Source organism: Pongo abelii, chromosome 2 (genome assembly GCF_028885655.2).
Source record: "Pongo abelii isolate AG06213 chromosome 2, NHGRI_mPonAbe1-v2.0_pri, whole genome shotgun sequence".
Lineage (NCBI taxonomy): Eukaryota > Metazoa > Chordata > Mammalia > Primates > Hominidae > Pongo > Pongo abelii.
In genome coordinates this window covers 164,551,333-164,567,309 of record NC_085928.1, presented here as the reverse complement: position 1 = coordinate 164,567,309, position 15,977 = coordinate 164,551,333, and the positions used below count along the sequence as shown (strand labels likewise).

At 38.3% G+C, this 15,977-nt stretch overlaps 1 long non-coding RNA gene across 2 annotated transcripts in view; it reads right to left on the bottom strand.

Moving 5' to 3' along the window:
- The window catches only part of LOC112132764 (uncharacterized), a 161,593-nt gene extending 145,674 nt beyond the window's left edge, over nucleotides 1-15,919 (bottom strand). Inside the window, exon 1 of one of the 2 annotated variants that reach the window (XR_008523983.2) lies at nucleotides 15,784-15,919. This is a non-coding gene — a long non-coding RNA (uncharacterized LOC112132764). The remainder of the gene's footprint in view (nucleotides 1-15,783) is intronic. The other variant, XR_008523982.2, reaches the window with a different exon arrangement.
- Between the last annotated feature and the right edge of the window lie 58 nt (nucleotides 15,920-15,977).

The following is a 15,977-nucleotide window of genomic DNA, read 5'->3' as shown; positions in this document are numbered from 1 at the left end:
ATGATCAATAAACATGTGAAAGGATATTCTACTTTGTAGTAATCAAATAAATGAAAATAGCAATGAGTGTCTTAAGTATGAAATACATGACAAAACTCAGTATTTGTAGGGTTTTGGAAACTTAGATCTAGACCCACTTAGTTGAGATAGACATTTGACCAGTTTTTCTTACAGCCTTTAAAACATGTATCAAACACATCCTTTTTAAGTCTAACAACCCAACCACTATGGATAAAACCAAGAAAACAATCTCGTAAGTATATCAACACTCATATATAAGGAGGGTGCATGGTTTTTTTGGTGGATTCTGTCAGTTTTGACATCAGCATTCTGATGTCTCCAATCAAAGAATTTAAAAGATTTTCTTTTTTCCTCATGTTCTGAAACATTTTAGTGAAAAAGTAGAAAAAACTAAAATAACCTATCATTAAAATTGATGGTGTAACTATTGGCATTGTTGAGTGAAAAATAGCAGGGAAAGAAAGAGTATGGACAGTGCATTTACATAAAACTGCATATTCTTTTCTATGTGTGAGTGTATATTCACAGAAAGATATACTAGAGGTCGAGAAGCATAACCATTTAATAGTTTTTAGTTTTTTACCCTGAGCTGTCAATATGGAGTAATTTTTATTTCTTCCTAGCATTGTTTTCTTTTGCTTTTCTTAAAAAATGACCATGTCCTACTTTTATGATTAGTAATTAATAGTGAAGTACTTAAACTTTGGGAAAGAAGTGATATGTCTACGTAGCTTCATTTTTAAGTGGAACAGAAAATTACGATAAAAAAGGCCTTTGTATTTATAAATTTAGAGGCCACTAGTGACTTCTAAAATAGTTTCAGAAGAATGATGAGAAATGAAACCACATTTTAAGATTTTAAGGAAACAATTGCCGGAGAGGAGGTAGAAGAGAGAAATTTGTCAGACAATTTTTATTTTTCTTCTATTAACTCCTTTGCATTGCTTTGATGTTCTCATTTCTTTTTTGTATTTCAAAATTAATGTCCTCTTTTTCCTTACCTGTGAGATGGCCTCTTGTGTAAAATGTCCAGCTTCCTATGTCCTTATTTATATCTCACTAGATGATCTATGCCACGTCCTCATCAAAAGGAAGGCAAGCATAAGAAATGTTTATTAGGTAGTTAAAAAATGCACAAACAAGGTCTTGCATAGAAATATCATGCATTGGAGTAGGAAACATGCTCACTTAAGTGCTACTTTGCTGTTCCTTCTCAAAATGGAGCCCTGGTTCTTTAATACTGCATGCCATCCTTTTTCGTTGTTTTTGTCAAATTCCCTCAGCCCTTCACTGATTTCTCTATGAGCTGCAGTACTTCATCCATCTTTTACACTTAGCCCAGCTGTTTTCATTCTTTCTTTTTATCACTGTCTCTTCTTTTGTGCATCTATAGTAATGTAATAAAACTGAAGGCCTTGAGTTGTTCTTCTGAGTACAAAGGTTATGAGGTAGAATAGAGTAAATTATTCGAATATAGAGTAAACACAGCACATCAAAAGAAAAACAACAAAAGATGAACTGAAGAAACAAGACCACACAGAATCAAGACACCATCTGATTAAAAAATGATATTCACTGTGACCATAGCCAAGCCATAAATGAGCTGTGTTTACTCCTTTTTTTTAAACATATTGAGGTAAGAATGATCCTTTTGGCAGGAGGGGGGTGCATTGGTATTACATAATAGTAATTAGTTTTTACTGATAATAAATTGTAGTACTTTTTCTGTTTCCTCTCTGTTTCCTCCAGGTCCTATTGATTCTCTCTCTGTGTGGCTATTTGAATCAGTTCATTTCACTCCATCTCCACCAAAACCACTCACCAGGTCTACAATAGAAGCCTCCTGAAGCTTTCTCTGACTTTAATCTGGATGCCCTCTAAAATCCATTCTATACAGAGCAGCTAGAGTTATCTTTAACAGTGTTAATATAACCATAATAATTCTCTGCTTAAAACCCTTAAAAAGCTTTTAATATTATTTAGAAAAAAAAATTTAAATAGTTCACATGGCCTACAAGTTTCTGCATGCTCTGGATTGGGCTGGCTCCCTTACTCATTGATTTCCAGCCTCACTGCTACTCTTACAAGGGCTCCATGGGCCAAGTACTCCTCACCTCAGGGTCTACACATATGCTGATCTCTCTCCCTGTGATTCTCTTCTTCACACCCTTCACCTGGCCCAACTCTCCTCCCTCAAATGTAAGCTCACCCATTAAGAGCTCTTCCCTTACACCTGTGGCAGATATTATAGGTTCTCTTGCTCAGCACCTCTTCCAGCCTCCTTTGCTGTGGCCTCCTGAACTGAAGAACTGAAAAGCTCCAAACTGCGTCTCCCATACTCCTGCGCTGCTGAGGTTCTGAAAGTGACTTATGTTTACCAAATAAAGGCTCTCATTAGTGATTTGAATTCAGAACTCAGTTAACTGGAGAGAAAAGCAGGGTTTAAGCCATTCATTTTTATGGTGCAGATCTCAGCAGAGGGGATGTAGTTCTGGGGTCAGCAGCCAGAATACCAGCTCTGATTCTGGCAGGGGTAGTAGTTTCCTTAATTGTCTAGTTGTGTGGTGTGGCGTTAAGAACCATTCATGATAGCTCATTGTAGGATCTGTGGCTTTTTCTACTCATTCGGAAAGCCATTTAATACTCGGCAATGAATTCCTTTAACTCTAACTAGTGCATGGCCCCTCTTCAGTCTAAATCAGGTCTCTCTGTTCTAGCCTGGCAATATATCAGACATTTCTTAAAGAGCACTTGGCATCAATTGTAATGTACTTATGTGATTATCTGTCCCTGTCCGCTTTAAAAGAATAGATTTTTAACACATATTTGTTGAAGAAATGAATAAGAAAGCAAAACGTATTAAGATCCTTTCATATTTATTACCAGATGACCTACTTTCCTTTGGTTCCAGAACTGTGGGTACAATAATTGTTTGGTTGTAGCTACAATTAGTTAGTCAATTTTATTATTATTCATTTTGATTACATCCAAAGTAATCTTATATTATTTCACTTTAGCAATACAGACTCTACTAGAAGTTCTTTCTTGAATATGATATTATTACAATGATTAAGGTTAAACTAAGTTTCCCCAGCATCCACTCTTGGATAGAAAAGAATGTGTATTGCAGAGAAAGTGTATAAATAGTTGAGCTCAATAAGTCAGGTATGAGATTTGGACAACTAGATTAGTGTGTTCTGATTATGCAAAGTGTTCTTTAAGTTTTCCAATATTCAACTAGAAGAAGGAAAAAATCATTAGTGACAGGTAAGAGCAGAATTATTATGGAAGCATGTGTGTTTTCCTTAGTTGTATCATATGCCTTTCATATTGGACAAGTCTGAAGAGATGTTTTCTATTAAAGGATAAAGCGTATTTAGATTTAGAAAGTTATGCAATGCATTTCATCTCATACAAAGATCAATGGGCAGTCATCATAAAATAAGATGAACCAAGAGTAAATGAGACAGCTAAGTCATGGGAAGAATGAGCTAATCAAGCTCAGGAGGCTTATCTTGGATGACTGGTGTTTACAAGTGTTCCCTATGCAGATCCAACCCACCTTTAGGTGATGTTTGAAGACAGCAAACTTGCTCCTCTTCCTGGGATATAAGCCAAAGAAATTATCCACCTAGGAATCTGGACAACAGTCCTGATTATTCCCTCCTCCTATATATTCATATTTCTCCATCTAATTTGATCAATGATGACATTCTTAAAATATCTCCCCTTTCTTAATATTTTTTTTGTTTTGGCCACTACTTTTATCAGTGTTATTGAAACAGTCTCCTAATTGGTCTTCTTTCTCTTCTTTCAACATTTCAACCTATAATAATGTATCTAAAATTCAAATATTACCATTATACTCCTCTGCTTAAAATCTGTTAGTGGCCTCCCTTTCCAGTTAGACAGGATTCTTTATAATTCCTTCTCCTGCTATGCCCCTCCCCAATCCAGGCACCCATTGCTCTATTTTCACTGAGATACTTTATATTCCCAGAATGTACTGGGTTTTCTCCCTATGCCCCACCCCCTAGGTTCTGCATACACTGCTCTTCATTCCCAATGCCCTCTTTCTATTGTAAATCAAAAATAAAATTATAAGCTCTTCAACTGACTGAATGGGCCCCTCCTCGCACCCAAGTAGATTCCAAAGTAAATCTGAAAAACAAGTTCAGGCCATGATGGGAAGCAGGGGGTCAGACATGCCTCATTACAGTCTCCTCTCTGGAATTCAGGCACAATTGACCAGCTTTAACATCAAAATAGAGATCTTATGACTGCCAAACAGACTCTTTGTAGCAATAAGATAACAAATTTCCACCTGACTCTTCTATAGCATCACATGACAAATAACAGGCCCTGAAAGAAATCAAAGCATTTACCCCAAAACATATTTCTTTGACATATTTTGAAATGGCTCTGCAAAGCTGTCTCTCATAGAGAAAATCTACATTCTGTAGAGAGTTGCATTCCCTTTCCAGGTCTTTTCCTGATCCAGGAGAGATTAAGTAAGAATCTGGCATTGTTTTAGGTATGATAAGAAAAATTTACCATCTATTCTTTCTGAACCTGGAGGCTTCATCTACATAATAAGAACCTTGGCCTCCATAATACCCTATTTTAACTCAGACACTCCTTTCTATCGATTCTAGGTCTTTAGATAATAGCTTAGCTCTTTCAACCAATTGCCAATGAGAAAATCTTTGAATCCACCTACGACTTGGAAGCCCCCACCCTTCTGGACCAAACTAGTATAAACATTACATGTGTTAATTTATGTCTTTGTCTGAAATGTCTGTCCTCCTAAATTGTATCAAATCAAGCTATAACCCAACCACCTTGGGGACACGTTTTCAGGACCTCTTGTGACTGTGCCTCAGGCCTTGGTCACCCATATTTGGCTCAGAATAAATCCCTTCAAATATTTTACAGAGTGTGACTCCTTTTCATTGAACTGTACTCTCTTTGCTTGGCTAAATCTAACTGATTTTAAAGGATTCAATTTTGACATCACCTCTTATAAAAAACTTTTTCCATACCCTAGTGCCTGAGTTAACTTTGAGCCTCAAACTTCCCTAAAAATTCTATTCTCACCTTTGTCAGACCCCTGAACTTATCTGTTCATTTGTTTGTACCCATTAGGATCAGATTTGGCCTAATATTAAAAATATAATAATAGTGGCTTAAACATGTTGGAGGCTTATTTTTATCTTATCTAAAGGAAACCCAGAGTTGATTCTGCTAGAAAGGAAGAAGGGAGAAGTAATATTGAGCCAGCAATCTCTGCTTCCCTAGGCTGTCTCCTCCCCAAAAGCCGGACTTTACCTCTGTATCATCCTCATGCATGACCACACCTTCCACTGAGTAGAATTCAGTAAATATTTGCAGAGCTAAATACATGAATAGTTTAAAGATAAACAGTGTAATATTGGATATGCTTATAGACTAGATTGTGGTTCTTCATATGTAAAATAGTTTCCAAAGTTTGTTTGTTTTTCAAAATGTGTAATACTTCTTTATTTTCCACACAAAATCTTTTCTTGAACCCACTGTGAATTGCAAATCAATAGAAGTGGAATGCTTTTGTTGGAGCAGAGCAGTCTGAGTTCTGACTTGGCTTTCCCTTACAGATTCCCTTAGATGAGCCCCGAAATGTCTCTTTGGATCTTCTAGACTCCACAAATCACAATTTTAAAACAATTAGACTCATAATGCTACTAGTATAAGAGTCTCTGAATCTAACAGTAACATCAAGGTAACTATCATATCATCAGAAAATAATCAGCACAGCAGGTTGTTAATAAAAATTAAGCTGACTTCGGAGATCGAGACCATCCTGGCTAACATGGTGAAACCCCATCTCTACTAAGAAAAAAATACAAAAAATTAGCTGGGCGTGGTGGTGGGTGCCTGTAGTCCCAGCTACTCAGAAGGCTGAGGCAGGAGAATGGCATGAACCAGGAAGGTGGAGCTTGCAGTGAGCCGAGATTGTGCCACTGCACTCCAGCCTGGGCGACAGAGCCAGACTCTGTCTCAAAAAAAAAAAAAAAAAAAATTAAACTGACTTCTTTTGTACCTAAAAGTGACATCATTCATTCTTGGAACACTGAAATTCTATGTCAAAATATTGAAATAAGAGAGAATGGCATAGTAACAGCAAATGCAGATCACAACTTGATGTTCTATATGAAATTTAGAACACAATTTCAACTGTGCTAGGGTGTAGCTCAGACCCTAGATTATCCACAAAGTCTTCACTGATGCCCCCTGACTACCCAATCCTAACCTACATGTAGGGATTGGGTTGTACTGGCCCACCAACTGCAGATCATGGAGCTAGGGGGAGGTATAATGTACAGCATTGAGGATGAAGCTTTGATGAAAAAAAATCAAGCAGAGAATGGAGCCCAATTTTTCTTCAAATGGACAGAGCAGTAAAAATAAAGTACAAAGCAAAAAGATAAACTGAAAATATTAGCACAGAGCCAATAAATTTAGAAGGAAGAGTAAGAGAACACAGAGTAGCTGCAAGGTAGGTTTTTTTTCTTTATGGGACACTTGTGGCCTCCATTGCAACAATTACAATTTATTGTAACTCTGTAGTGCTTTGATATGAATCTTACATATGTTTTTTTTTAATCCTCATAGCAATCTTGGAAGTATGCTATGGGGGAGGTTCCAAGATGGCCAAATAGGAACAGCTCCAGTCTGCAGCTCCCAACGTGAGCGACACAGAAGACAGGTGATTTCTGCATTTCAAACTGAGGTACTGGGTTCATCTCACTGGGGCTTGTCAGACAGTGGGTGCAGCCCACAGAGCAGGGTGGGGCATCACCTCACCCAGGAAGTGTAAGGGGTCAGGGAATTCCCTTTCCTAGCAAAGGGAAGCCGTGACAGACAGTACCTGGAAAATCAGGACACTCCCACCCTAATACTGTGTTTTTCCAACAGCCTTAGCAAACAGCACACCAGGAGATTATATCCCGCGTCTGGCTTGGAGGGTCCCATGCCCATGGAGCCTCACTCACTGCTAGCACAGCACTTTGAGATCGAACTGCAAGGCAGCAGTGAGGCTGGGGGAGGGGCGTCTGCCATTGCTGAGGCTTGAGTAGGTAAACAAAGCAGCTGGGAAGCTCGAACTGGGTGGAGCCCACCACAGCTCAAGGAGGCCTGCCTGCCTCTGTAGACTCCACCTCTGGGGACAGGGCATAGCTGAACAAAAGGCAGCAGAAACTTCTGCAGACTTAAACGTCCCTGTCTGACAGCTTTGAAGAGAGTAGTGGTTCTCCCAGCATGCAGTTTGAGATCTGAGAACGGACAGACTACCTCCTCAAGTGGTTCCCTGACCCCCAAGTAGCCTAACTGTGAGACACCTCCCAGTAGGGGCTGACTGACACCTCATACAGCCAGGTGCCCCTCTGAGACGAAGCTTCCAGAGGAAGAATTAGGCAGCAACATCTGCCGTTCCACAATATTTGCTGTTCTGCAGCCTCCACTGGTGAAACCCAGGCAAACAGGGTCTGGAGTGAACCTCCAGCAAACTCCAACAGACTTGCAGCTGAGGGTCCTGACTGTTAGAAGGAAAACTAACAAACAGAAAGGACATCCACACCGAAACCCCATCTGTACGTCACCATCATCAAAGACCAAAGGTAGATAAAACCACAAAGATGGGGAAAAAACAGAGCAGAAAAGCTGAAAATTCTAAAAATCAGAGCACCTCTCCCCGTCCAAAGGAACGCAGCTCCTCACCAGCAACAGAGCAAAGCTGGATGGAGAATGACTTTGACGAGTTGAGAGAAGAAGGCTTCAGACGATCAAACTTCTCCGAGCTAAAGGAGGAAGTTTGAACCCATCACAAAGAAGCTAAAAACTTTGAAAAAAAATTAGACAAATGGCTAACTAGAATAACCAGTGCAGAGAAGTCCTTAAATGAACTGATGGAGCCGAAAACTACGGCAAGAGAACTACGTGATGCATGCACAAGCTTCAGTAGCTGATTTGATCAAGAGGAAGAAAGGGTATCAGTGATTGAAGATCAAATGAATGAAAAGAAGTGAGAAGAGGAGTTTAGAGAAACAAAGAGTAAAAAGACACAAACAAAGCCTCCAAGAAATATGGGACTATGTGAAAAGACCAAATCTACGTCTGATTGGTGTACCTGAAAGTGACTGGGAGAATGGAACCAAGTTGGAAAACACTCTGCAGGATATTATCCAGGAGAACTTCCCCAATCTAACAAGGCAGGCCAACATTCAAATTCAGGAAATACAGAGAATGCCACAAAGATACTCCTCGAAAAGAACAACTCCAAGACACATAATTGTCAGATTCACCAAGGTTGAAATGAAGGAAAAAATGTTAAGGGCAGCCAGAGAGAAATGTCAGGTTACCCACAAAGGGAAGCCCATCAGACCAACAGTAGATCTCTCGGCAGAAACTCTACTAGTCAGAAGAGAGTGGGGGCCAATATTCAACATTCTTAAAGAAAAGAATTTTCAACCCAGAATGTCATATCCAGCCAAACTAAGCTGAAGGAGAAACAAAACTAAGTGAAGGAGAAACAAAATCCTTTACAGACAAACAAATGCTGAGAGATTTTGTCACCACCAGGCCTACCTTACAAGAGCTCCTGAAGGAAGCACTAAACATGGAAAGGAACAACCGGTAACAGCCACTGCAAAAACATGCCAAGTTGAAAGATCATCAATGCTAGGAAGAAACTGCATCAACTAACGAGCAAAATAACCAGCTAACATCATAATCACAGGATCAAATTCATACATAACAATATTAACCTTAAATGTAAATGGGCTAAATGCTCCAATTAAAAGACACAGACTGGCAAATTGGATAAAGAGTAAAGATCCATCAGTGTGCTGTATTCAGGAGACCCATCTCACGTGCAGAGACACACATAGGCTCAAAATAAAGGGATGGAGGAACAGCTACCAAGAAAATGGAAAACAAAAAAAAGCAGGGGTGGCAATCCTAGTCTCTGATAAAACAGACTTTAAACTAACAAAGATCAAAAGAGACAAAGAAAGCCATTACATAATGGTAAAGGGATCAATTCAACAAGAAGAGCTAACTATCCTAAATATATATGCACCCAATACAGGAGCACCCCAATTCATAAAGCAAGTCCTTAGAGACCTACAAAGAGACGTAGACTCCCACACAATAATAATGGGAGACTTTAACACCCCACGGTCAACATTAGACAGATCAATGAGACAGAAAGTTAAAAAGGATATCCAGGAATTGAACTCAGCTCTGCACCAAGCGGACCTAATAGACATCTACAGAACTCTCCACCCCAAATCAACAGAATATACATTCTTCTCAGCACCACATTGCGCTTATTCCAAAATTGACCACATAGTTGGAAATAAAACACTCTTCAGCAAATGTAAAAGAACAGAAATTATAACAAACTGTCTCTCAGACCACAGTGCAACCAAACTAGAACTCAGGATTAAGAAACTCACTCAAAACTGCTCAGCTACGTGAAAACTGAACAACCTGCTCCTGAATGACTACTGGGTACATAACAAAATGAAGGCAGAAATTCAGATGTTCTTTGAAACCAATGAGAACAAAGACACAACATACCAGAATCTCTGGGACACATTTAAAGCAATGTATAGAGGGAAATTTATAGCACTAAATGCCCACAAGAGAAAGCAGGAAAGATCTAAAATTGACACAGTAACATCATAATGAAATGAACTAGAGAAGCAAGAGCAAACACATTCAAAAGCTAGCAGAAGACAAGAAATAACTAAGATCAGAGCAGAACTGAAGGAGATAGAGGCACAAAAAACCCTTCAAAAAATCAATGAATCCAGGAACTTGTTTTTTGAAAAGATCAACAAAATTGATAGACCACTAGCAAGACTAATAAAGAAGAAAAGAGAGAAGAATCAAAAAGACACAATAAAAAATGATAAGGGGGATATCACCACTGATCCCACAGAAATACAAACTACCATCAGAGAATACCATAAACACCTCTACGCAAATAAACTAGAAAATCTAGAAGAAATGGATAAATTCCTGGACACATACACCCTCCCAAGACTAAACCAGGAAGAATTTGAATCCCTGAATAGATCAATAACAGGCTCTGAAATTGAGGCAATAATTAATAGCCTACCAACCAAAAAAAGTCCAGGACCAGATGGATTCACGGCCGAATTCTACCAGAGGTACAAAGAGGAGCTGCTCATACCATTCCTTCTGAAACTATTTCAATCAATAGAAAAAGAGGGACTTCTCCCTAATTCATTTTATGAGACAAACACCATGCTGATACCAAAGCCTGGCAGACACACAACAAAAAAAGAGAATTTCAGACCAATATCCCCAATGAACGTCGATGCAAAAATCCTCAATAAAATACTGGCAAACTAAATCCAGCAGCACATCAAAAAGCTTATCCACCACGATCAAGTTGGCTTCATCCGTGGGATGCAAGGCTGGTTCAATGTACACAAATCAATAAATGTAATCCATCACATAAACAGAACCAAAGACAAAAACCACATGATTATCTCAATAGATGCAGAGAAGGCCTTTGACAAAATTCAACAGCCCTTCATGCTAAAAACTCTAAATAAACTAGGTATTGATGGGACATATCTCAAAATAACAAGAGCTATTTATGACAAACCCACAACCAATATCATACTGAATGGGCAAAAACTGGAAGCATTCCCTTTGAAAACTGGCACAAGACAGGGATGCCCTCTCTCACCACTCCTGTTCAACATAGTGTTGGAAGCTCTGGCCTAGGCAATCAGGCAAGAGAAAGAAATAAAGGGTATTCAATTAGGAAAAAAGGAAGTCAAATTATCCCTGTTCGCAGACGACATGATTGTATATTTAGAAAACCCCGTTGTCTCAGCCCAAAATCTCCTTAAGCTGATAAGCAACTTCAGCAAGGTCTCAGCAAACAAAATCAATGTGCAAAAATCACAAGCATTCCTATACTAATAACAGACAGAGAGCCAAATCATGAGTGAACTCCCATTCACAATTGCTTCAAAGAGAATAAAATACCTAGGAATCCAACTTACAAGGGATGTGAAGGACCTCTTCAAGGAGAACTACAAACCGCTGCTCAGTGAAATAAAAGAGGATACAAACAAATGGAAGAACATTCCATGCTCATGGATAGGAAGAATCAATATCATGAAAATGGCCATACCACCCAAGGTAATTTATAGATTCAATGCCATCCCCATCAAGCTACCAATGACTTTCTTCACAGAATTGGATAAAACTACTTTAAAGTTCATATGGAACCAAAAAGAGCCCACATTGCCAAGACAATCCTAAGCCAAAAGAACAAAGCTGGAAGCCTCACACTACCTGACTTTAAACTATACTACAGGGCTACAGTAATCAAAACAGCATGGTACTGGTACCAAAACAGAGATACAGACCAATGTAACAGAACAGAGCCCTCAGAAATAATACCACAAGTCTACAACCATCTGATCTTTGACAAACCTGACAAAAACAAGGAGTGGGGAAAGGATTTCCTATTTAATAAATGGTGAGGGGAAAACTGGCTAGCCATATGTAGAAAGCTGATACTGGATCCCTTCTTTACACCTTATACAAAAATTAATTCAAGATGGATTAAAGACTTACATGTTAGACCTAAAACCATAAAAACCCTAGAAGAAAATCCAGGCGATACCATTCAGGACATAGGCATGGGCAAGGACTTCATGACTAAAACACGAAAAGCAATGGCAATAAAAGCCAAAATTGACAAATGGGATCTAATTAAACTAAAGAGCTTCTTCACAGCACAGGAAACTACCATCAGAATGAACAGGCAACCTACAGAATGGGAGAACATTTTTAAAATCTACCCCTCTGACAAAGGGCTAATATCCAGAATCTACAAAGAACTTAAACAAATTTACAAGAAAAAATCAAACAACCCCATCAACAAGTGGGCAAAGGATATGAACAGACACTTCTCAAAAGAAGACATTTATGCAGCCAACAGACACATGAAAAAATGCTCATCATCACTGGCCATCAGAGAAATGCAAATCAAAACCACAAGGAGATACCATCTCACACCAGTTAGAATGGTGATCATTAAAAAGTCAGGAAACAATAGTTGCTGGAGAGGATGTGGAGAAATAGGAATGCTTTTACACTGTTGGTTGGACTGCAAGCTAGTTAAACCATCGTGGAAGACAGTGTGGCAATTCCTCAAGGATCTAGAACTAGAAATACCATTTGACCCAGCCATCCCATTACTGGGCATATACCGAAAGGATTATAAATCATGCTGCTATAAAGACACATGCACAGGTATGTTTATTGCGGAACTATTCACAATAGCAAAGACTTGGAACCAAATCAGATGTCCATCAATGATAGACTGGATTAAGAAAATGTGGCACATGTATACCATGGAATACTATGCAGCCATAAAAAAGAATGAGTTTGTGTCCTTTGTAGGAACATGAATGAAGCTGGAAACCATCATTCTGAGCAAACTATTGCAAGGACAGAAAACCAATCACTGTATGTTCTCACTCATAAGTGGGAACTGAACAATGAGAACACTTGGACACAGGGTGGGGCACATCACACACTGGGGCCTGTTGTGGTGTTGGGGGAGGGGGGAGGGATAGCATTAGGAGATATACCTAATGTAAATGACGAGTTAACGCATGCAGCACACCAACATGGCACATCTATACATAGGTAACAAACCTGCACATGGTGCACATGTACCCTAGAACTTAAAGTATAGTAATAATTAAAAAAACTTCCATGGGGGGAGAAAAAAAGCAACAGTACCTATCTGATGGGGGTGTTTTGTGAATTGAGATAATGCACATAGAGCTTAATAAATAGTAATTATTATTAAAAAAAGAAAGTATGCTATTATTATTGCCATTGTATCAAAACAGAAACTGTGTGTTAATAAAGGTAAATTCCCCACATCTTTGATGAGAAAGAAGAGAATATGCAATTGTAGTCCAGTACATGTTATTCCAGTGCCACCCCGTGTGCTTCACAATGTCAAGATGATGCTGTGATTGATGAATTATAGTGCTCTCAGGATGCTCCTCTTCAGTCAGTTTGGCTAATAGCTCTTCAGAGAGATGTTAAGACTTCTTCTGTAAATACAGCTTTGAAAGTGAGGACTGCAAAGCTTTATAATTAATGGTAATTATTTCTATATACTTTAACCCTATGAACTCAGAACTCTGCACAAACATTGACTCATAAGTTGTGAAATAATGGGTGCTAAACAACACCGCCATTTATTGTTTCTCATTCCTTGATCATCTCCAAAATACATCATTATATTCCTATTGGAAGAATCTTCTTTTATCGCTCCATAAGGGCCCTGTCTCAGTTGACAGGAACATTTTGCTAGATATCCTGTTAGGGAAATTAGGAATTTAGATTAGTCAAGGAAAGAAAATGCTAGAGAAGTCCTTTCTCCCCCTGTCTCTGTGAACTTACTTCTTCCTTACTCCAAATTCTTTCTTATTTCCTCAATGCCTAAACCCCCACCTCACCATGGGAAGCCAGGCTGACTCTAGCAGTGATTAAACTTCTGAACCATGCCAACTTCGAGTAATTTGTTGATTGTTGATTGACTAAAAGGTCAAGTGCTTCCTTTTATCTTAAAGACAGATTGTCTCTGTAAAGATCACCAGTGAATCATGCATCAAACAAATGGCCATTGTTTGATGGCCTAACAAGGAGACGAATGTTCCTAAAGCAGAAGCAGTTGTGTCTTTTTCTGGAGAAGTTGGTAGACAATTGCCTCAAGATTTTCCTCAGATGTTCATGAGTGCTTCTGAAGTGGTCCAAGGATTGAGTTTATCAGGTTGCCTTAAACATTCTTCTGGTTTGACCTTCCTCCCAGAGGAGGAATGTCTTGGGTTCCTTCCTCCAGCATTGCTTTCCTTCTTCCCAGTTGAGTGCCTTTCCCAGTCATTGTGGGCTCCATGGCCTCCAAGAGCCAGATGGACTGAGAAGCAACTATCTCAAGATTTTGTAATAAAAATATCAGATAAATTACTCATATAATTTAATATGAACAACTTACTTTCACCTGAATTATCTAAATGTTTTAAAATCTTTTTATTTGTAACTTCAGTGATATAAATAATTGACTAAAGTTATTTGGGGTGAGTAGAAATTGCCAAAGGTTTAAATATAACACTTGCAACATACATAATTAGGTTTTGAAATCCTAGACCAAGTAAATGCTAAGACCCTCCCAGGAATATATGGTACAAAAAGCAAAATGGGCCTACAGTCTGGCCAGTTCCCAATATTATGTTAGCAATTGTTTTTGCATATGATTAACTAATATCATTCTGTGTCTGTAATTGTTCATGTTTTTAAAAATTATGATTTCTTTGGTTTTCCTTGTATTGCTAATAGAGAGTGGGCAGATCCAGTAGTCAGTGAAAATGTGTTTAGAGATTGCTTTGTTTTCAAATATTCTTAAACTTGTTTTTAGTGTGTAGATTAACTAAATATCTTTTCTCACTGACTGCCAGTGATAATAGTATAATATAGCCTCATGGAACAATAACAGTAGGACTTTGGTGAACTTTCTCAAATGTAAGAATATAATAGGCTCTTTTAAAAGACTCCAACATTTATATTAAATGCATTTTCGTTTCTTAATTGACCTGAAAAATCCCTCTCCTGCTGGGTGTTGTAAGTGCGGTTTCCCCACAAATAAGCAAGAATTCAAAATTGGCCAAAATAAGCCAAAACAGAATAAATTAAATATTTGGCTTCACACCACTTTGCAATGTTCTTACAGTAAATGGGAAGTGCTGTCCCCCATCTTGAGTATTCCCTGGATGATGGCTTTTCTTGGGAATACATTTTTGGAGAGAAACCCTAAGAATATTTGTTTCCTTGAAAGGATGTATGCTTTTGCTAGTGAATGTTGATTTAGGAACATTAAAGAAATGTGAAGGACTGAAAAAGGTCCTGGGTTTGGTGTTGGGGAAGGGAGTAGGAGGAACTCAAGTTCATTGAGTTCTTATTTTGGTGAAGGGCTAGCCATCTAACGTAACTTTTACTCTTTGCTGATGTTATTGGGCATTTTATTGGTAAGAAAATTATAGATAAGTTAACAAAATTCCCTAAATTCACATTTTTTTAGCAAAAGGAAGAACTTGAGGTAAGATTAAAACAGCACAGTGGGTCTGTTGAGAATGAAGATCTGTGCTGTTTCTCTTCTTTACTACAGATCTCTGAGGGTTGGATTTCAATGGGGCAGGCAAAAGCTCTGCATTGCGGGCTCATCTCCCTTCACTGATATTTAATTCACAAAGGATGACACCATCAGTATAATAATCAGAGAGGAATCTTCACATGCAACTACCCTTAGGAAAGGCAGCACATGCTTTGTATTAACATTCAAATGTTAATAATTATTACATCACTAAATTTATCATGCGTTGTATCAAGTGCTTTACATATAATTTTTATTTCATCCACAATAACCTTAACTATGTATTTTGTTTTTATTTTAAATGTGAAGCAATTGTAACTTAGGATAAATAAGTATCACATAGTCAATGGAAACACTAGTATCTAAAATAAAGTGTCTATTCTTAACTCTAGTAGTAATCGTGTATCAGTGTCACATGTGAAGTTAAAAATAATCATTATTTGAACATTTATTAGTTTTTTTGGCTACCAATACCAAAGGATTAGTGTTTTCAGTAACTTTACCGTCATTTTCCCACTCTTAGCTCCTGTGCTTTTCAGTAGTTGACTCAATTTTCAGATGCAGAAGCGAGTCCTGATTGTTCTAAGGCAATCAGCATGCCCATCCTCTTAGCCATAGTTATAGGTTCAAGATGGACATGTATGCAAATAAGAACCATTGTGAGGTAATGTTTGCTGGGGCTTCTGGGAAAGAGAAA